At 33.0% G+C, this 23079-nt stretch overlaps 1 protein-coding gene across 1 annotated transcript in view; it reads right to left on the bottom strand.

The window, feature by feature from the left end:
* The window catches only part of LOC143075152 (uncharacterized), a 39368-nt gene extending 25401 nt beyond the window's left edge, over positions 1 to 13967 (bottom strand). The window contains exons 1-2 of the mRNA XM_076250475.1: positions 13846 to 13967; positions 1159 to 1227 (exon numbers count right to left, since the gene is read on the bottom strand). The gene's annotated coding sequence lies outside the window, so the exon portion shown is untranslated. The remainder of the gene's footprint in view (positions 1 to 1158; positions 1228 to 13845) is intronic.
* Between the last annotated feature and the right edge of the window lie 9112 nt (positions 13968 to 23079).

Here is a 23079-nt window from a genome sequence, read left to right as displayed (position 1 = left end):
TTCAGGGGCAGCAACCTAACAACCAGTTGTCCTATTCATCTGAAAATTTTAGAGCAGATAGATCTGGACTTGGTAAACAATTTCTCCCACTGCCAGATTTGCTCTAAATGCTTTGGTTTTTAAGTTATAAGCCCAAAACTGCATTTTACCCCTATGTTCTATTTTTAGCCATGGTGGCCATCTTGGTTGGTTGGCCGGGTCACTGGACACAATTTTTAACTAGATACCCCAATGATGATTGTGGCCAAGTTTGATTTAATTTGGCCCAGTAGTTTCAGAGAAGAAGATTATTGTAAAAGGTAACTAAGATTTACGAAAAATGGTTAAAAATTGACAATAAAGGGCAATAACTCCTAAAGGGGTCAACTGACCATTTTGGACCTTTGACTTATTTGTAAATCTTATTTTGCTGAACATTTTTTCTATCTACAGTTTATCTCTATTTATAATAAAATTTAAGATAATAACCAAAAAGAGCAAAAATTTCCTTAAAATTCAGGGGCAGCAACCTAACAACGGGTTGTCAGATTCATCTGAAAATTTCAGGGCAGTTAGATCTTGACCTGATATACAATGTTACCCCATGTCAGATTTGCTCTAAATGCTTTGGTTTTTGAGTTATAAGCCAAAAACTGCATTTTACCCCTATGTTCTATTTTTAGCCATGGCGGCCATCTTGGTTGGTTGGCCGGGTCACCAGACACAATTTTAAACAAGATACCCTAATAATGATTTTGGCAATGTTTGGTTAAATTTGGCCCAGCAGTTTCAGAGGAGAAGATTTTTGTAAAAGTTAACGACGACAGACGCTGGACGACTGACGACGACGGACGCCAAGTGATGAGAAAAGCTCACTTAAGGGCCAGGTGAGCTAAAATTGAATTACACCCTACAAACCCCTGCCCCTCCCCCCCTCCCCCACTTTTTTTGGGGTGTAGGTGCAAGAAGCCTTAAAGAAGACTGAAGCTTGTGAAGTAGAAGATGGACAAAAATAATAGTGAAAATCAAAAAGACAACAAGTCCACAAATTTTATTTATGAGACTAATTAACAAGAATTTACAAACATCTAAAATCACAGATGTATCATGTTTTAATATTATTTCATTTAAGAAGTAAAGTTTACAATATTTTTATTCAAATATTTAGAGGTCACGAACCTTGAAACATGTTTTACTGCCAATGTTCTCTGTTGAAAATCTTTTTGATTCAGTTCTTAAATTAGAAACCTGTAAATAAAATTAACACAGATTATGATAGATGAATTCTTACATAAATCTTAAAATACTATTATATCATAATGATAATAATATTAATACATTCTTTATTTAAAGGGGGTAAACAAATATGGTACCGTCCTGTACATTGTATTACACACAAAATATTATAAACATTGTATGTTCATGTAGATATGATTGTAACTCCGTTAAACTTTAGGATATTTGTGTTTAATTCTGGTTTGTTGATGTTTGTGAATATCCTACAATAAAAAATCTAAAAGTTTTTATAAAAGTCTTAATACTTTTTTAATGATTAACTTCAAACAAAATGCAAAATCTGTAAATGGCTTTTGTCAATGTGTTTGACATAGACAGGAATATAATAGATACATTTTGATAGATTAGAAAATCCCAACATTGATTTGAAAAGTAGGCTACACATATACTAGGTAATCATTTTCTACCTACTACTCTACTCCAAAATGAAATGCAACTACTCTGAAATTTGCCTTTATTTAACTTTAGAACATTCATATTAAAACAGACATGTTGCAGACTTGATATGCCACCCACTTCAACAGTCGTCCATGTCATCTAAGTCATTGCAAAAATCTGACTGTTCTACTGGAGCCAAGTTTTTGGTTATTAAATTAGATCTAGTCAATAACACTATATATATATATATATAAATAGTTACAAAACATCAATATACAAATTGACAATTTATGAATCGACAAGTTACAAAACATCAATATACATTATATTATAAAAAGTATGTTCCCTATTGGAATTTTGAAAACAAGGAATATACATATTGACAATTTACAAATTGACATTTAACACATCGACAAATTATAAAACATCAATATACAAATGGACAAATCACACAGTTACAAGTTACAAATTGAAACACTTGAAAAACAATCTCCTTATAGAATTAAATTTCAAATTTCTGTGATTGGTAAAATTAAGTAAATAATCACAGAATTTGTATCCTGTTCTAAACATTCATGAACCTACTTATTGAAATAGTTACTTGGTAATTAAATGAGGTTGGTATAAATGTAATACTGTTAATGAACATAAAAAATCTTTAAAGATAAGAAGTTCATTGCTGAAAGATGTTACACATCACAAAACATTGATAAAATTTACAGAATTAAGAGTACAGTAGCTGTCAACAAGCTGTATACATCTACATTTTTAGTTTATGTTAATATTTTTGCACATGATCATTGATGATTAATAAAACTTCAAGACCATGCACCCTCATTACTTATAGTTATTTATTATTATATTTTATTTTTTTAATTCTCACAAGAAAACTGTACAATTGTCTGTTTTATTGTTTCTATACTTTATACTGATTACTGTGTTTGTGCTAATACATACATGTACATGTATTGTCTATTGACTGATAAAACTTAAGATAAGACTTAACAATCAGTGGCAGATAAAGGGTTTACCCTTTGGTAGACAAAGAGAGTGGTAAGGGGTTATTTTGGTGCAACATGTTTTGCCATTTTTATTTCAAATACAGTCGTGAACCAGATGCTCCGCAGGGCGTAGCTTTATACGACCGCAGAGGTTGAACCCTGAACGGTTGGGGCAAGTATGGACACAACATTCAAGCTGGATTCAGCTCTAAATTTGGATTGTGATTAAATAGTTGACACAGCATAGGTTTCTGACACAGAATGAATGTGTTCTAATGAACTTAAAATTTTTGTTTTCTCTTAGAGCAATTCACTATGCTGTTGAATATTAATCCTCTCAAAACAAGAATGTGTCCTCAGTACACGAATGCCCCACTCGCACTATCATTTTCCATGTTCAGTGGACCGTGAAATTGGGGTAAAAACTCTAATTTGGCATTAAAATTAGAAAGATCATATCATAGGGGACATGTGTACTAAGTTTGAAGTCGATTGGACTTAAACTTCATCAAAAACTACCTTGACCAAAAACTTTAACCTGAAGCGGGACAGACGGACAGACGAACGGACGGACGAACGAACGGACAGACGGACGGACGGACGGACGCACAGACCAGAAAACATAATGCCCCTCTACTATCGTAGGTGGGGCATAAAAATGTTTGAAGAAATTTTCTTTTTTATTTATGAAATTTCAAATGAGAAAAATTGAACCCAATTTTTTTAATCACATCCCCCTTTCCCTTATTCCAAAACTAATCTCAATTAAAATTTCTAATGGAGTTTGCAACAATAACTACTCATTTAAATACATCATAAAATATTAAGATGTAAAAAAAACTGCTTGTTATCACTGAATGTTATTTATTATAATTTATCAGTTGGTAGTAAAAAGTGAATATACATTGTATATTGTATATAACAAAGATTTAAGTTGATTCTGGACAAAGAAAGATAACTCCAATTAAAAAAAATCTTGCTATTGCACAATATTTTGCAATTAGATATTTCTTGCTTACTATTCTGGACAAAGAAAGATAACTCTAATTAAAAAAAAATTTGCTATTTCACAATATTGTGCAATTAGATATTTCTTGCCATTGCGCAATACTGTGCAATTGAAAAGACTTGCTATTGCACAATACTTAATATAATAATTTTAGATCCTGATTTGGACCAACTTGAAAACTGGGCCCATAATAAAAAATCTAAGTACATTTTTGGATTCAGCATATCAAAGAACCCCAAGATTTCAATTTTTGTTGAAATCAGACTAAGTTTAATTTTGGACCCTTTGGACTTTAGTGTAGACCAATTTGAAAACAGGACCAAAAATGAAGAATCTACATACACAGTTAGATTTGGTATATCAAAGAACCCCATTTATTCAATTTTTGATGAAATCAAACAAAGTTTAATTTTGGACCCCGATTTGGACCAACTTGAAAACTGGGCCAATAATCAAGAATCTAAGTACATTTTTAGATTCAGCATATCAAAGAACCTAACTGATTCATTTTTTGTCAAAATCAAACTAAGTTTAATTTTGGACCCTTTGGACCTTAATGTAGACCAATTTGAAAACGGGACCAAAAGTTAAGAATCTACATACACAGTCATGACAGTTAGATTCGGCATATCAAAGAACCCCAATTATTCAATTTTGATGAAATCAAACAAAGTTTAATTTTGGACCCTTTGGGCCCCTTATTCTGTTGGGACCAAAACTCCCAAAATCAATACCAACCTTCCTTTTATGGTCATAAACCTTGTGTTTAAATTTCATAGATTTCTATTTACTTATACTAACGTTATGGTGCGAAAACCAAGAAAAATGCTTATTTGGGTCCCTTTTTGGCCCCTAATTCCTAAACTGTTGGGACCTAAACTCCCAAAATCAATACCAACCTTCCTTTTGTAGTCATTAACACTATGTTTAAATTTCATTGATTTCTATTTACTTAAACTAAAGTTATTGTGCGAAAACCAAGAATAATGCTTATTTGGGCCCTTTTTTGGCCCCTAATTCCTAAACTGTTGAAACCTAAACTCCCAAAATCAATCCCAACCGTTCTTTTGTGGTCATAAACCTTGTGTCAAAATTTCATAGATTTCTATTAACTTAAACTAAAGTTATAGCGCGAAAACCAAGAAAATGCTTATTTGGGCCCTTTTTGGCCCCTAATTCCTAAAATGTTGGGACCAAAACTCCCAAAATCAATACCAACCTTCCTTTTGTGGTCATAAACCTTGTGTTAAAATTTCATAGATTTCCATTCACTTTTACTAAAGTTAGAGTGCGAAAACTAAAAGTATTCGGACGCTGGACGACGACGCAGACGACGACGACGCCAACGTGATAGCAATATACGACGAAATTTTTCAAATTTTGCGGTCGTATAAAAAGGTTCGTTATTCATTGTGTTTCATGAAATTGGTAAAAAGATCAACGTGCAAGAAGTTCTTAATTGTTCTTTCATCATGAAATGACAATTTTATTTCGCGTTCTTCCGTGCAGATACCCCCCTTTACGCCCCTCAGCAAATAAATCATTTTTTTATACATAAAATGTCTAAAATAATATTGTATTTTTTCTCTCAAAAATCCTGGATCCACCCCTTACGATGTTAATTGAATAAAAAAATTCAAAAAAAAATAAAAAAACAAGGATGAATTTAAGTACATAATCTCAGTAGCTGCCTAGAGGCTGATAAATAGACAGCATTTTGAATAAAGCAAACAGATGATACTTTTCAAAGAAATGATTATTTCATGTAAATAGTTGAGACTACTATATCAAAACAGACATTTTATCACTCTTATAGAGAAATGCAGTCAAGAGAAATTCACAAAAAGATGAAAAATGTTACTTTTACTTGAAAGTTAGGTGTGAATTCCAATGAGACATCAGCTATATCCATTAAAACTGCCAGACATAAATCTTTCTGAGTACAATTATAACAAAGACTATTTATATCTTTTAAGAAAACATATCTCTCATTTACATAATAAAAGATTATCTAACAAGTCTTAATTCTTAGTTATACCAGGATTAGATTGATAATCAACTTGATTGTTAAAATTCTATTGGTGATTATTCAATATCACAGTTTGCCTTGTTCCTAATCCAAGATTAGGTAATACATGTCTAATTTAGTCTTTGTCTAGAATATTGACTAAAAGGTGTTATTTTCAACTGATAACCTGAAAAATTAAATATTATATACCACTCCCCTCCCCCCCCCAAAAAAAAAAATTGAATAAAATAAATTAAAAACAATTAACTCTTAATTTTCTATGTTCAGTGGACCGTAAAAATGGGGGACAATCTTTAATTTGGCATTAAAATAAGAAAGATCATATAATAGGGAACATTTGTACCAAGTTTCAAGTTGATTGGACTTCAACTTCATCAAAAACTACCTCGACCAAAAACTTTAACCTGAAGCGGGACGAACGGACAGACGAACGAACCGACGGCAGGATGCACAGACCAGAAAACATAATGCCAATAAATGGGGCATAAAAACATTAGTTAAATGTTAAACATCATATTTTAACTTTAACTTTAAGAAATAAAGAATGCCCAAGGGAGATAAACACATAAAATTGCCAAGCTAACAAATTATTAATTGTATAAAACTCTTTCATTAATCTGAACATTTTTTAAATGTGACTCAATTTAAGGATAATATTTAATTCAAATGAGACATCAATAACTGTATTAATGAATCATCAAAATAGGCTATGATGCATACATTGTACTTTAGATTTAAATTGGCTGAAACTAAAGCCACATTTCAGTGAATGAAACCTGCTTTTTTGTACATAAATAAGGCTGTTAGTTTTCTCGTTTGAATTGTTTTACATTGTCATTTGCAGGCCTTTTATAGCTGACTATGCGGTATGGGCTTTGCTCATAGTTGAAGGCTATAGTTGTTAATTTCTATGTCATTTTGGTCTCTTGTGGAGAGTTGTCTCATTGGAAATCATACCAAATCTTCTTTTTTTATATTTAGATCTAGAAGCAGACATCTAAAAATTCTAAATGTGTTCATAGCTTAATGCTTTCATAAGACAGTCCCATCATAAATTTGGATCTCAGTTGCAACAGGAAAAACTTATTTATTTGTAAACATATATTTTTTTTGGCATTCTTGATTTTGAGATCACAAGATCACATATGTAGCTGTAATAGATAACATGGTACAAGTATATTATTTCAGGGATATAAAACACAATACCACTATAAATCAATCAATCTGAGTGATTGACTAATGCTTGCTTAATGTCCAGCACCAAATTTCACGTACTTCGTAGGTGGTTTCAAGGCATTAACGATGGTCGTAAAGATGGAGCTTTATATATTATAAATGCTTTGATCTTTTACAAGTATCATTTCAAACATTGGCCATATAACATGTATAATCAACTTGTTTAAATAAAGCATATACCAATATTTAAGATATATTTATGCAACATGGTATCAAATATCAAGAAGATATTATTTGGAGTAACAGGAACAATGCAATACAGCTTTTTTAAATGCTAAATAATGCATCAACAGGGGTGGAGCAAGAATTTTATGTTTAATAGGGCCCGTAAACTTATATTATGGCGTATGGGGAGCAGGGCTAGGAGAATATTTTTTAAGTAAATTATCGAATATTCTTCTAGAGTGTATAGATAGTCTCTCATAACTCTTTTTAGAGTGGCACTTGTATGTTTTGTGATATTTTATTAACTATTTGTATGTTCTACAAAATTAAGAGGTGAGACTTAAATAAAATACTGTCTTGTCTTGAACACATGCTTTAAAATTTAAGAGAGTTGCATGTCAGTCCTGCCCCCGTCTGAATCTGCCCATGATCAATATAAAAAGTTCCCATGTATCCAGCAAACAGGAAGTAAATAAGAAATGGTTCTGAACATGTTTAATTACACAGTATACTTGTATATAAATTCATCAAGTTACCTCATTTCATTACAAATAATTATTCAATACAGTTGGAAGCTCTATATGAGAATATAAGAGTTATGGGTGTTATACACATGTATAAATGTACATTGGATTATGTTTTAACCCAATGTTAGTTATCATAAGAATGTTTACCTTATATGTTATTTATGATTTCATTGTGTTTTTTTTAATAAAATATATACTTAACTGTACTTTCTAACATCTGTTGTGATCATGGTGATCTATTAAACACCAGTATTCCATTGAATTCAAGAATTTTATGATAAATAGGATAACTAATAATTCAAGTTTAAAATTATTCTTTACAGTAAACCAGTGTTTCATTGATTTAAAGAATCCTATGATAGTTATAAAAACTCAATACACTGTAGTTCAAGTTTAAATTTATTCTTTAGTTTGTTAGAAACTTCCTTTTTTATGGTATCAAAGTGCTTATGAGCACTGAAGGGTAATGGTCAGATTACTTTTGCATTTAATATTGAATCTAGCAATGGGACACATTACTAGTCTAGGAGGCAATATTTTGAATTGGATTTCTCTTCCTTTGTTTATAACATGTATACTGAGTGCCAATGAAAATGCAACACTTGGTTTTTCAAAAATAAAATTTATACTAGAAATGATAACCTTTCAAAATAAATTGTTCTTGAAAATTAACAATTTTAACAATAGATCAATATCAAACAAAAACTGTTTCCTTGTCATCTTTTGTGCGCAATAGGTAAACGAAACATCCAATGTCGAATCATCAACTCACAGTCCTAACACAAAATGTTACAGCCCTGTGGTGCAGTGCAATCTCCACAGCGCCGTTGAGTTGATCATCCCGGACGTTTAATGTGATCCCGAGGATTTTTATTCCACTTGTCCCGCAAAGCAAACTCAAGCTGACTTTATGATATTGGTGGTGGTTTTCATCGTCTAAACCATGTTAAATCTGATGCAAAATTTGCTCGATTGGACCAAAATTCGGCGAAAAGCAAGACTTTTGGCCAAGGCGCGTGCAAAATGTCTATGTAACCACCACTGATCATTTTTGGTACATAATGAATGTTTTTTGGTCTACAGAATTTGATGTTTACGCCAGACGGCCGTTTAGATGTCACTAAGGAAAGACTGTGGTGCTCTTACAATTTCTGCGCAAATGGTGCTTTACTGAAATTGCTCCACAGGTTCTACCGTGACCACCATTGAACTCTCGTGACCTTTGAACAGCCATCATAGTCGATATAGGATATGTTAAAGACCAAATGTATCGGTCTTGCTGAGCGTTTCTTGCTTTTTGTATCCCGGGATGTGGCTTATCATTAAATGATTCATTTTGGTTGAATTTGTGGATGATTTGGGTTATTGTAGAGGCTACAACTTCAGTCTTCTCGTAATTGTATACTGTGAAAGGCTTCATTGGATCATGCCCAATACTGCATGTCGCTGGTTGTCAGAAAGTCCTGGCATTTACTCAGATGTTTATTGCAGTTTCTTAACAATAAGGGCGGGAAAATTCATGACATTAGCCAAGCTTTAAATGACAAAATCGTGAAAATGGTGGGTATGTTGAAAAGCGGTGAACTCGGTTTATGTCCGTTCAAAATTACTCTTACTTCGCATTCGTTCCAAAAATCACTCAACTGTAAAATTGTCGACAATTGTCTTAAAAGTCATTTTCAACCAACTATACAAAGTTCAATTATAAATAAAATAAAAATTATGAGATTTTATTAAAAAACAAAAGTGTTGCGTTTTCATTGGCACTCAGTATATAATGGTGTATTTGTACTGGATTCTTTTTGTTAACAGATATTGAGATAAGTTGATTAATCATGCCCAACTTATGTGTTTTTTTTAAATAAATAATTTCTTGACAGATATGGTCGTCATACACTTCAATTTGTGGATTGAATGTAAATCTCAACTTTTAAGTATGGTGATCGATGTGATCATAAGTTTTCAGCATAATACAGGGGTTAATATAAATATTAATGGAAATGATCAGATCTGTTATTTTTTTTTCTTTGCTTCTCACTCCTGGGGGAAAGATTAGGTGATTGCATAAAATAATGTTGTAATATAACAACTTTCCAACCCCTAGGTTGAAATTGCTTCTATCACTCAAGGTTTTTATTGAAGGAAAATGTTTGAAATAAAGGTACACTAAATTAAATATGGGCAGAAATTACCCTTGCACAACAAAATTTAAAACCAAAAGCAAGTCTGCATTCACCAATCTCAAATAAAAAACAGAGTTCCAATGTCCCTGTGTTGCACATATTTATCAACCCAAAGATATTTACAAGGGCAATAACTAAACAATAAGAAGCATTTTTTTGTTCTATAAGAATTTTTATTAAATGAAGGCTTAAGAGCAAATGCACTGTAGTTTCAATTGGTTTCTATTATAATTTATAATTCCAAGGGACATAACTCATTAAAAATGTTTGACTAGAACTTATTTTTAAAAGTATCAAATCATTGCTGATACATGTATGAACCTAATAGTATGATATTTTTGATAAGTTTCAGCAAGTTCTGGCAAGAATTGTACACATGGGAACACTAAAAATGCAATTTTCCATATAATTATTATTAATGTTTCTATTGTTTTGCATAGTTTGTTCTGTTGTTCCGTTAAACCACTGTCGCAGGTTAGGGGGAGGGCTTGGCGCCATTAAACTAATTCTAACTGGTCAGACAAGTTTGGCAATTGGCTTTTTTTTCTTTTCTCTAATGTACCTGCCTTGTTGGTCTTGTGCTCATCTCCTGTGGGAAAGGTTGAGGCAGGTTGAGGCATTGAGGAGTACGAGTAGATTCAGCTCAGCGTCTTAATAATGAAAATGTGTAAAGGTAGATTGACATATGTCTTTCTTTTATCTGTAACCTTGTTTATAACAATTCAGTCTGCACCAAAATCTTTTCAAACAACTTATCTGAACACCAATATAAGACCTTTTTATTATAGGTTTTAACAAAGTTTTTCAAATTCTTACTAGTCTGGAATCTCTGGATAACATTTTTCTAGTCTGGGTCATCGGACAAGTGTCTAACAGTGCAGACTGTAACATGCATGTTAAAATTTCATTTCAGGGTGTTGGTCAAGTACGAAGCAGGATCTATATCTATATCATATTTTAATGTTCTCATTAATATACATTTAATTTGTGTTCTCATTAATATACATTTAATTTGAAACTGGACTTTAACCCCCTTGTAGCCGAAGGGACACATATGTCCATATGCTTTATTCATGTAAGCACTTGTTCATTTATACACCTGTACATGTGCTTCTTTCAAATAAAACATTGAAGATTAAACAGTGGAATACTTTATTTTAAAGAGTCTTTTTTTAAAGATTTTTTGCACCTGTCCCAAGTCAGGAGCCTCTGACCTTTGTTAGTCTTGTATGATTTTTAATTTTAGATTCTTTTTATATTTTGGAGTTTAGTATGACGTCCATTATTATTAACTATATACATTTTTGCTGTGGGGCCAGCTGAAGCACACATCTGGGTGCAGGAATTTCTCACTTCATTGAAGACCCATTGGTGGCCGTCGTTTGTTATCTGCTCTTTGGTCGGGTTGTTGTCTCTTTGACACATAATGTGACATTCCCGTTTTCCATTCCCAATTTTATCCAATGTCAAATAATATTACGTTGTTCAAACGCTTTGAGTACACATAAAATTTGAATAAATTTATACATTGTTTGTCAGATGATAGGCAATGTCATGATTTGTTTGGGTTGTTCCAATCCTATTCCCACTTCATATGCTTTAAATGAACAATTTACCTCTTTTCAGAAGGTGTAAATGACATCATTGAACGATGGCGCAAGAATGTAAGGATTTTATAGGAAAATTCATGAATGGGAATCTATAAGTCGTCAAAACATGTTAACATAAACAATAGTTATCAAAAGTACCAGGATTATAATTTTATACGCCAGACGCGCGTTTTCGTCTACATAAGACTCATCAGTGACGCTCAGATCAAAATAGTAAAAAGCTAAATAAATACAAAGTTGAAGAGCATTGAGGACCCAAAATTCCAAAAAGTTGTGCCAAATACGGCTAAGGTAATCTACTCCTGGGTTAAGAAAATCCTTAGTTTTTCGAAAAATTCAAAGTTTTGTAAACAGAAAATTTATAAAAATGACCATATAATTGATATTCATGTCAACACCGAAGTGCTGACTACTGGGCTGGTAATACCCTCGGGGACGAAACGTCCACCAGCAGTGGCATCGACCCAGTGGTGTAAATAGTTATCAAAAGTACCAGGATTATAATTTTATACACCAGACGCGCGTTTCGTCTACATAAGACTCATCAGTGACGCTCAGATCAAAATAGTTAAAAAGCCAAATAAATACAAAGTTGAAGAGCATTGAGGACCCAAAATTCCAAAAACAAAAGATGGTTGAAAATTTGCATGTTAATGTCCATATCTTTTTTAATTAACAGAAGATATTCCATTAAATTCATCCAAATCTGTCAAAGTATGTTATTGTATGTTGTTCAAGATTGCCACTGAATGAATTTTCTTCGTTGTTTTGTCAATAACAAATGTGTGTTCATTTACTGGAACAGCTTACATTTCCCTTTGCATTGATCGCTTTGATCCAAAAGAAATTGGGTCTTTGTCTGATAAGAATAGAAATGATTCATGGTTGCTTGAATTATTTCTTGGACATCATGTGTCTAAAGATGTCATAGTTTGGCATTATTTCAGGAAAACAAAATGAAACCATATTAAAGTTGCAGCATCAAGATGGTTTAACACTCATCCATCATATCAATAGGTTTCGGTTATGGTTGTGGTGTCACGGAATAGAAGTTCCTTCATAAGATTAGTTCCAAAAGGAAAAAATATTCCGGAATATTATTTCCATGGGAATAAATATATCAGTATATGTTCCTAACAGAATAAATGGTATATAATATTTGTTCCAACAGGAATAGATTTTATGACAATATTTATAACAAAGTTTCCATTGGAACTTCTGTTAAGCGGTACAAATACACATTGACAGTTGTCCTGTCTTGACATCATAAAACGATCACTTTTCCATTGTGTCATCAAATATTTTCTTTTATGACGCCAAAATTATACCGGAATTTTTGAGATGTCCAGTAATGGCAGACAAATAGCGATTGTATTAATTAATTAATAAAAATGTCCTTAAAGTCATAAGAAGCCTAAAATAAAAAAAAATAATGCATATGTTTTTTTATAACTCAATGGATAGTTTTCATTAATAAACTTACATGTATGTACATATACTTTTTTCTGAAGAAAACTCGTTAATTTATTCATATTTAGAAGTTTACTTTATTTTAACATGTTTAATTGCAGGGAGGAATTCCCCGACAAATTTTCCGGATGCAAAGTGACCTCAGTGTGACCCATCTCATAAAAATCCGGTGATTGCAATAAGCATGGATGTCCTTAAAATAAACTATTATCTGAATTTACATGTTAAACACATGCTCAATTTCCATGCTTTTTTGTTGATTTTTTGTTGATTGTTGACAAACAGCAATCGTTAAACTTCGGCTTCAAAACACGAACTTTAATTACCTGCCATATTTTCACAACAACACTGACCGATTGAAAAAAAAATTGACGATTATATGAAATTTAGGCGAAAAAAATGAAAAATTCTTGAACAGAAGACTAAGTTTATGATGTTTGTATGCATTGGTTCAAGAATTGGAAAAACATTATTTTTCACCGGTCACTTGTTTCTTATGACTTAAAAAAAAATCACTATATAAATGTTAAATGAAATATTTTTCACTGGATATATCAATTAAATCATTGTATATCTCATTACTTTGGATTCTATCAAATTTGACCTATTGACATCGCATTATATTGACAGTAAAATTGTGACGTCAGACATTTCCGCATGCCATGTGACGTAAAACGATTACGAGAACGTCTTCCCAAATCACGTGACGTAAATGCAATAAATCAATTTCGTCTGAAAAAGGCTAACATATAAGAGTTTTACGTAATTGTTCAAATTCCAAAGATTTAAATAAAATTATTATTTATTCATGTTTTGCCTCGTGTCTTCATCAGACTTAACAATGTCGGAACGATGAGTCGACAGACATGAAAATCAATAAATGATGACTAACTTATTATCGACGAAACTTCTCTCTTTTCATTGTTTTTGTATATGCAAACTATTCATATGTAAATCCTCACCTGATGTTCTACGCTATTTTCCAAAACAGTACTTGTTCATTGTTAGAAATTGTGTCACTCGATATTGCTACAACATATAATACACAAAGCCGCGCACGCTTAACGGAAGAACCTAGTTATATATGGGACTCTTTCATCACGTGGTTGTCAGCGCCTCCTAGGTGTAAAGTAGCAGACGTTCTAGAATGTTATATATGCTAATTAGACGGAGCAATGCGGCGTGACGTACACTGTTTGTGTATCATGTGATCACTGTAAACAGCGATAATGCGGGCATTTAAAGTGACACGTCGTAACACGATTAGAAGATCAAAACAGAGGAAGAATTCGTACATTGTTTGGAGGGATTTAAGTGTGATTTGCTCATTGCTGTCTTGGTGAAAAGAAATATAATGGAAATGTGTGTAAGCCAATGATTCTAGTCAAGTGTTAGATCGATCTTCATTCCTGCTACTGATGTAGAATCAAAACAAGGGAAGTACACGTACTTTCGTTATTGATTTATCATGGCGACATCTGTTGTAAATTTATAACAACACGCCTTGTTTAGTGAATTCAACGGAGTGTCATTGTGTGGATTAATGGTGTTTGTTTATGTGTATTTAAATAAAAAAGATATGGATTTTATGATTAATATTTAATGTATATTTCACGATTCTTTTTGCTCTGTTTTGTTTATTGGAAAATTAAAATTCTACAACATTACAGGTAGGAAGAACATATTACAGGTGTAACAATGTTTATAGTCTTGTATGTTTACACGCGTTTTACCTGATTTTTCCTCAAAGATATTATTGTTCTACCTGACCGCTAGGTAATACACAAAAACTGTTATTTTCTTAACAAATAATAATGTTGACAAATCGAAAGAGTGGATTAATACACTCCGAAAACGGAAGAATGATTATAAAGGAATATAAAAAAGTTTTGAAAGCTTCTTCATGTTCTTAGACCTTCTTATCGAAATCGTATATATTATTGATTCGATTGCACCTCATCCATGACATCAATTCGACATTTTGAGGTTTTGTCAGCAGTAGGTTTATAAACCTAAATAAAATACGGTCCGATTCTTTATACCAACAACTTTGCATCAGACAAAATTGTTTCACAAAATCTCATTTAATTTGCATCACTTTATTTTTCGTTCGTTAACATCAGAGATAAAATATATTACGTAAGTAAGGTTTCCCTCGATCTTCTTCCTGTTCTTTCACTGTTTTTGGCGAAATCTTCAGAAATTTAATTTTTGCAAAGGCGACAATGCTCTACAACTGCGTACTTGGTGCTTTATTTGGCCTTTATTACTTTTTTTTATTCAAAGACCAACGTCGCTGTTGGTGCGGATCCAGCCATTTCCAAATGGGGATCCCAACCTAGGACACAAGGAAGGGTTCCAACCACTTTTTTCGTGATCCACCACCGCGCAGATAAGTTGTTTGTAGACGAAACGTAAACATTTTAAGCCTGGTAAATATATGATATTTTCTTAAACAATTTAATTTGGTGCTTAAATATACTTAAAATTAAAACTTCGCTACAGTAAACATTATTGACTTAAACCAAACTAAGAAAAAAATAAAATTATGGATGCTAAAAATTCTGTTGAATTACTTACATGTACTATATTTAGTAACTTGATCACTGTTAAACTTGTTAATCACGGTGCAAGTAAATGAGAACTGTATAAACAGACAGAACTTAGTTTTAATTTTCTCGTATTCAAAAGCTTATCTTTATTAGAAAACCACACGTTTAATTACCAACGCGTTTACTCATATCAAATCCGAAAGTGTGTTGTGTGGGCGATACATCAAATTATCTTGTATTATAACAAAGAAACCTGTTTGCAGACGACATCCACGTTGCCTTAAGGTATATAACCACGTGATCATCTAATTGTAATATAAACTGTACACACTTTCCTCCATACGTCAGTCTACAATTACCTTGACCTGATCAACTGATCAACTCATGATCACGCAAACACATCATGTCCGTAGCAAATATAAGTTTGAAAAAAAAATGGAGAAACGTATCAAGCAGTTTTATGGTTACCTATTGATTCATGAAATCCAGTGTGGAGATACACAAATAAACCGACTTCTATTAAATAATCATAAATAACGCATGCAATTTAAACCTGGCATATATAAGATGGGTTTATTTTTATACAATGTACGACTGGTAGTAGTTGATAAGCTTAAGGTCATAGCTCTTAAAAAATGATTTTCAAGCCCGAAGGTGTGTCATAATAAAATAATATTTATATTGGTTGCGGCCGTCTCCTGTGATACCAATCCTTATTTCAACTAAATCGTTCATCACGAACTTTTGCATTGGTGGAGTAGAACTACTTAAACTTCAACCCCACCTGACAGCCCTGGTTCATTCTCTACTGATTTATATCATTGGAATGTTCAGATGACATATTAAAAGGTTTTTTGAAATTGAATTACTCATGATTCGTTTCGATTTGTTCTCATAGCAACGTGATAATCACAAACAAGCTATACTTGAAACTACTACTTACACAATATTTAAACGTTTATTCCATTTCAATGACCGATGTTGATGTATTATATAGTTATCAAAGGTGTCAGGATTATAATTTCATACGCCAAACGCGCGTTTCGTCTACAGTAACAGAAGACTCGTCAGTGACGCTCAGGTCAAAATAGTTATAAAGCCAAACAAGTACAAAGTTGAAGAGCATTGAGGACCCAAAATTCCAAAACGTTTTGCCAAATACGGCTACGGTAATCTATTCCTGGGATAAGAAAATCCTTAGTTTTTCGAAAAAAAATCAAAGTTTTGTAACAGGAAATTTATAAAAATGACCATATTATTGATATTCATGTCAACACCGGAGTGCTTACAACTGGGCTGGTGATACCCTCGGGGACGAAACGTTCACCAGTAGTGGCATCGACCCAGTGGTGTAAATAACTGTTTACACGAGAGACAACAATTAGCATTCAATCAATAAGGTTTTGATTAAAATTTGTCCAACATAAGAATTGTGGGAGAATATTATATTTTTCACTAATGAGATGTCTCCTTATTTGTGATACTAAACTGAATTTGACGTAAAAGAGACGTATGTCATTTTTTTAATTATTATTTAGTTTTTTGAAAACAACAGAATTAAAATTTCGTGATCGCGACTACATTTTGTATTTTGTGATTTTTTTTGTCGTCGGATGGTATGGACAATTTCATTTCGTTATCTATGATCGATGCAATGACATATATTTTTGGACGATAAAAACACTAAAATGCTCCTTTATAATGGGCATTAGACAGACCAACTATATACAACAGACATGAAACAAAATGCTCGAAATTACTCGGATTTGACTGGAACAGCTTCAAATGTTTGTCAGCTGTTTTTGCTTAGTATAATTTTTTCTTTGATCCTGGAAATTGATGTTCCATACATTTAACATTTGAGAAATTGGCCAAAAACAGTGTTCTTCTGGGAAGTTTACACAGTTTTGTTCAACTTAAAAAAAATTACCACTATTCTCTCCTACTGTTTGAAAAATATTTGGAAGTATCGAACAACTCTGTCTATCATTTTGCTCAACCATATCAACTGTTGCAGGTATTTACAAACTTTGTAGCGACTTAAAATTAGACAATCTGTACACTTATTGTTTTATGCATGGTTTGATGAAGATTTATTTTTTTATTCTTATTTTGGTCATTGGATTGATGTCTAATTGGCGTATATTCCACATATAGATATTGGAAGATGTTGTATAAGTGCCAATCAGACAACTCTCCATCCAAGTCACAATTTATAAAAGTAAACCATTATAGGTCAAGGTACGGTCTTCAACACGAATCCTAGGCTCGCACCGACAGCAAGCTATAAAGGGCCCCAAAAAATACATTGATATATAGCATTGATTGTAGTGACTTAAAATTAGACAATCTGAACACTTATTGTTTTATGCATGGTTTGATGAAGATTTATTTTTGTATTCTTATTTTGGTCATTGGATTGATGTCTAATTGGCGTATATTCCACATATAGATATTGGAAGATGTTGTATAAGTGCCAATGAGACAACTCTCCATCCAAGTCACAATTTATAAAAGTAAACCATTATAGGTCAAGGTACGGTCTTCAACACGAATCCTAGGCTCGCACCGACAGCAAGCTATAAAGGGCCCCAAAAAATACATTGATATATATGATTTACTAGTAATAGCAATACTATCTTGGTCAACAGCAGTTGTTGGTTTTGATGTGTTTTATGATTTGTAGAGAATTCATAATATTTGTCCACAGACATAACAGATGATTGATCTTTTATCTCTAGTCTTTAAATAATTAACACATATTTCTATATTTTTCATTTCATTTAATGCAAATTGCTTCGAAAAAATAAATAATAGAAGCAGTTCTCATTCTGAATACAACCAAAGCCAAACATTTTTTAATCTTTAGTTTAAAATTGAGAATGGAAATGAGGAATGTGTCAAAGAGACAACTATCCGACCAAAGAGCAGATAACATACAAGTGTTTCATCCAAGAAATTCATAAATTGCAAGCAATTGCAATGTCATCTCAAGTAGAACAAGTGTGATATGTCTATATCTATATCATCTTCATATTGATTTTTTTAAATTTCAACTCCGTCAAAATGTTTTCTACACTTATTTGTTGAAAGTCTTTACGTCATGAGAAACGGATTGGTAATGGTAAAGTATCGGTATGGAGATAAAAACTGCAACGCAGGCGCTGTTTGAACGCTGCTACATAGATTAGAATTCACAATGAGAGGAAATCAAGGCTGTGTTGTGTGCTGTCAACTGACCCTTATTGAGAATTTGTAGCTGCAACATGAAGCCAATTAGGAATCAGCCCTAGGTGTAACTGTGGTACCATTTATTACAAGTTCTATGGGATTGCAGCAGTCAAATCTGTCATAAAACGTCAATTAGACATGCAGACATTATAATTATGGCACGTTCGCCCAAAAAGCAGGCGAGAGCGTGGATTTGTTGCCGATAGGAATACCGACTGGATGATTGACGATTAACTCGCCCACCAAGTATAACATTCAAATAGATGTCAATATTCAATGCAAACAAACTGATGATGTCATTTCCGGGGAAGTTTTTATTTGGATTTTAGCATGTATTATTAAACAACATATTGCTGTGTACGTTGATAATTCTAATAATTATATAAATCTATCTCAATCCATATTTGTTTTCTCTCAATCGATTGATGACTTTTGAACAGCGGTTCAATACTACTGTTGCTAATTTAAGGTATCAATGCGAATTTATAGGCGTTGAGGTAGTTGTAGTTAGAATGGAGTAGTCAGATGTTTAAATACGAATGCGTGAAGAGAGATTTAGATTCGTTTAAATCAACCGTAGATTTGCTCGTTCCTTTGAGAAGGAAATTCAAACAAGCTCGGAAGCCTGTATTTATTACTGATGTAATAGATGTTAATGATTTAGAATGACGACGGTTTTTGTTTTTGGTACACATAGAAATTGTAATCAAGGGTACCAGGATTATAATTTAATACGCCCGATGCGCGTTTCGTATACATAAGACTCATCAGTTACGCTCAGATCAAAATAGTTATAAAGCCAAACAAGTACAAATGTGAAGAGCATTGAGGACCCAAAATTCAAAAAAGTTGTGCCAAATACGGCTACGGTAATCTATTCCTGGGATAAGAAAATTCTTAGTTTTTCAAAAAATTCAAAGTTTTATAACAAGAAATTTATAAAAATGACCATATAATTGATATTCATGTCAACACCGGAGTGCTGATTACTGGGCTGGTGATACCCTCGGGGACGAAACGTCCACCAGCAGTGGCATCGCCCAGTGGTGTAAATTGTTATCAAGGGTACCAGGATTATAATATAAACCTCTCACTTGTATGACAGTCGCCTCAAATTCCATTATACCAACAACGATGTGTACACAAAACAAACACAATACGTAAAAATATCACAAATAGGAGGACAACAGCAATTTGAAATTAACACGAACCCACCCCAAAAACTGGGGGTGATGTCAGGTGCTGCGGAAGGACAAGCAGATCCTGCTCCACATACGGCACCTGGCATGTTGCTCATGTTATTACAAAGCCGGTAATTTGACTAATTCGATAGGTTTCATCCGTGAAAAGGGAACGGGATTGTCATTACGACATGAGGAACATATCCAATATCATCTGTGAAACGGATATTCCATAACGTTCAACCAATTCTGAATGGCGTCCCTAACATTTACGAAGTGATGATTTCAACTTAGCAACTTAGATTTAAAAATGGAAAGGTCACACTTGGGAAGCTGAAATCATTTCTTGTGTCGTAAAGTTTTGTTTTCAACCAACCCTCATTGTCAATTTCTAGATGTAAATCAAGATTTGAGGCAGACTTAACTGTAAAACAGAATGTCCCTTATCAAATGGCAAAATCAAAAGCTCAAACACGTCATGTTGACCTTTCAGGAAATTGGTTATCTTTGTATGCCCCTTTGGTCGTATAGTTTTATGTACATTTTACATTGGTGGATAAAGAATGTCGAAGTTTGAGCTTTCCTAATGTTGATTTATTTAGAAAAGCACTTCGGACGTACGAAATTTATTCAGTGTATTTTGTTTCCTACAACGTACGACTGGTCATGTGTAGATGGTCGGTTTTTCATCAACAAATGTTCGTACGTTCGCAATCTGGACGTGATCGTTAGTTTTCATTAAAGGCATTTACAATAATGCACAAGGACCACTGGTATAGTATATGAGAAATGTTTTGACTTACAGTAGAACTACGAATCCTTCGACCATATCGCGGCGATCTTCTGACAATGTTTGTCGTCAATGTAGTAACGGCAGGTATTTCTTCAAACGGGAGTAGAAACTCATTGGTAAGAGTATATGCACCTTTCCATTCGACAAGACATAAGTGACAATTTTTGAGGATTCCGAGCTGATATAAAGTAAAGATTTAATCGGTCGTTTGCCTGTATCATGGGTATAGAAATGTAAAGTAAACGGGGAACGTGTCAAAGAAACAAAAAATCTGACAACAAAAAATCAAGTTTGTGTTAACAATAACGTATTCGTTTGAATAATAGGTTGATTCCAAATCAAATCAAATCAAATAATTTTATTGGTGTAAATTCCTATACAGAAATGATACCAGCCGATATTTACAAAATACAAATACAAATACAAAAATAAACAAACAAACAAACAAACAAACAAAAAAATCCACATATTTTCTCAATGATAAGAAATCAGTAAGAAATACATATTTTATATTTACATTGCGTGTAGGTGTTATTCATACAATATTATTAATTCAAGCTATTACAATCAGCTTTAATACTATAAAAGCTCTTAACAGCATTATGTTTGCTTCAAATGAATGTTCAAACCATACATATCTCTTAATCAAGCTACTCTTACAGTACTAATGTCCGTATAATTACCTTTCAAAATGAAACTAAACTTATCTTGTTCACACAAAAGATGGAACTATATCACAAGTTACAAAAGAGTACATTTCTATTAAGTTCTAACGCTTTACATTGATTGAGGAAATGGAACTCATCTTCAATTCCATCCTTGCAAATTGGACAAATTCTCTGTTCGTAAAGTGTTCTAGTATATATACCAACTTCTATTAGTAATTTGCTATTACTGATTCTGATTTTTACCATTTTAGAAATAACACTTGTGTTAAAGTAATGAGGTCCAGTAGAAGATATTTTTCTAATTCAAAATTATTTTTAACTTTGCGATATCTTCTTAGTTTATTACCATGACTATTACCATTATTAGAGTCACAAAAAAGAGTTTGTTTCCTGTATTTTATGAATTCCTCTTCTAATTTCTTTTGACATAGCTAGTATTTTGATTTTCCAAGACATGCTGAAAACCAAATTTACCTAATAACACTTTTAATTTACTACAAAAACCATTAGGAAAGTTTAAGTTTTCATTGTATGCTTTCTTTACCATACTCTCACTGTCCATATTAATGGTATGAAGCCAGAAATTAATTGTATGTTTAAGGGCTAACAATGAAAGAGGGAAGAAAGATACCAAAGGGACAGTCAAACTCGTAAATCTTAAACAAACAGACAACGCCATGGCTAAAAATGAAAAAGACAAACAAACAACAGCACACACGATACAACATAGAAAACTAAAGAATAAACAACACGAACCCCACCAAAAAACTAGGGGTGATCTCAGGTGTTCCGGAAGGGTAAGCAGATCCTGCTCCACATGCGGCACCCGTCGTGTTGCTTATGTGATAACAAATCCGGTAAATAGTCTAATTCGGTAGGTCACATTCAGGAAAGGGAAGGGGATTGTAGTTACGACGTAAGGAACATATCCGATATCATTTGTGATACGGTTATTCCATAACGGTCAACCAACTCGTGATGGCGTCCGTAAAATTTACGAAGGGATGATTTCAACTTCACCATTTGGAACTCTTGGTTTAATAGCTTTCTTGTGAGCAGCAACCCTCTATCAAGAAAATCATGATAGGAAATGCAAGCACGGGAATATCGTATCAATTGGGAGATATATACCCCGTATGCAGGTGCTGCTGGGATGTTGCTACTTAGAAATGGAAAGTTCACAATTGGAAAGCTGAAATCATCTCTTTTGTCGTAAAGTTTTGTTTTCAACCGACCCTCATTGTCAATTTCTAGATGTAAATAAAGGCAACAGTAGTATACCGCTGTTCAAAACTCATAAATCCATGGACAAAAAACAAAATCGGGGTAACAAACCAAAACCGAGCGAAACGCATTAAATATAAGAGGAGAACAACGACACAACATCGAAACGCAACACACACAGAAACAGACCAATCATCAGACAAAACACCACGAGAATAACAAATGTAACATGAAAACCAAATACATGAATTTGGGATAGACAAGTACCGTGCCACGTCTTATCTCAATATCTCAAAAATAAGAGAAAACACAAACGACTCAACGTTAAAATGCAACACAAAGAGAAACGAACAATATATAACAATGACCATCTTCCTGACTTGGTACAGGACACTTTTAAAGGGGAATAAAAGTGGTGGGTTGAACCTGGTTTTAAGGCATGCCAAACCTCGCACTTTAATGGCAAAGTTAAATATAACATTGAAATGACAACATAATATTACAGGACTACAATACAAATAAATAGGAGAACATATTAGACACAGAA

This window comes from Mytilus galloprovincialis, chromosome 5 (genome assembly GCF_965363235.1).
Source record: "Mytilus galloprovincialis chromosome 5, xbMytGall1.hap1.1, whole genome shotgun sequence".
NCBI classification, from domain to species: Eukaryota; Metazoa; Mollusca; class Bivalvia; order Mytilida; family Mytilidae; genus Mytilus; species Mytilus galloprovincialis.
This window is presented reverse-complemented; position numbering and strand designations above follow the sequence as displayed.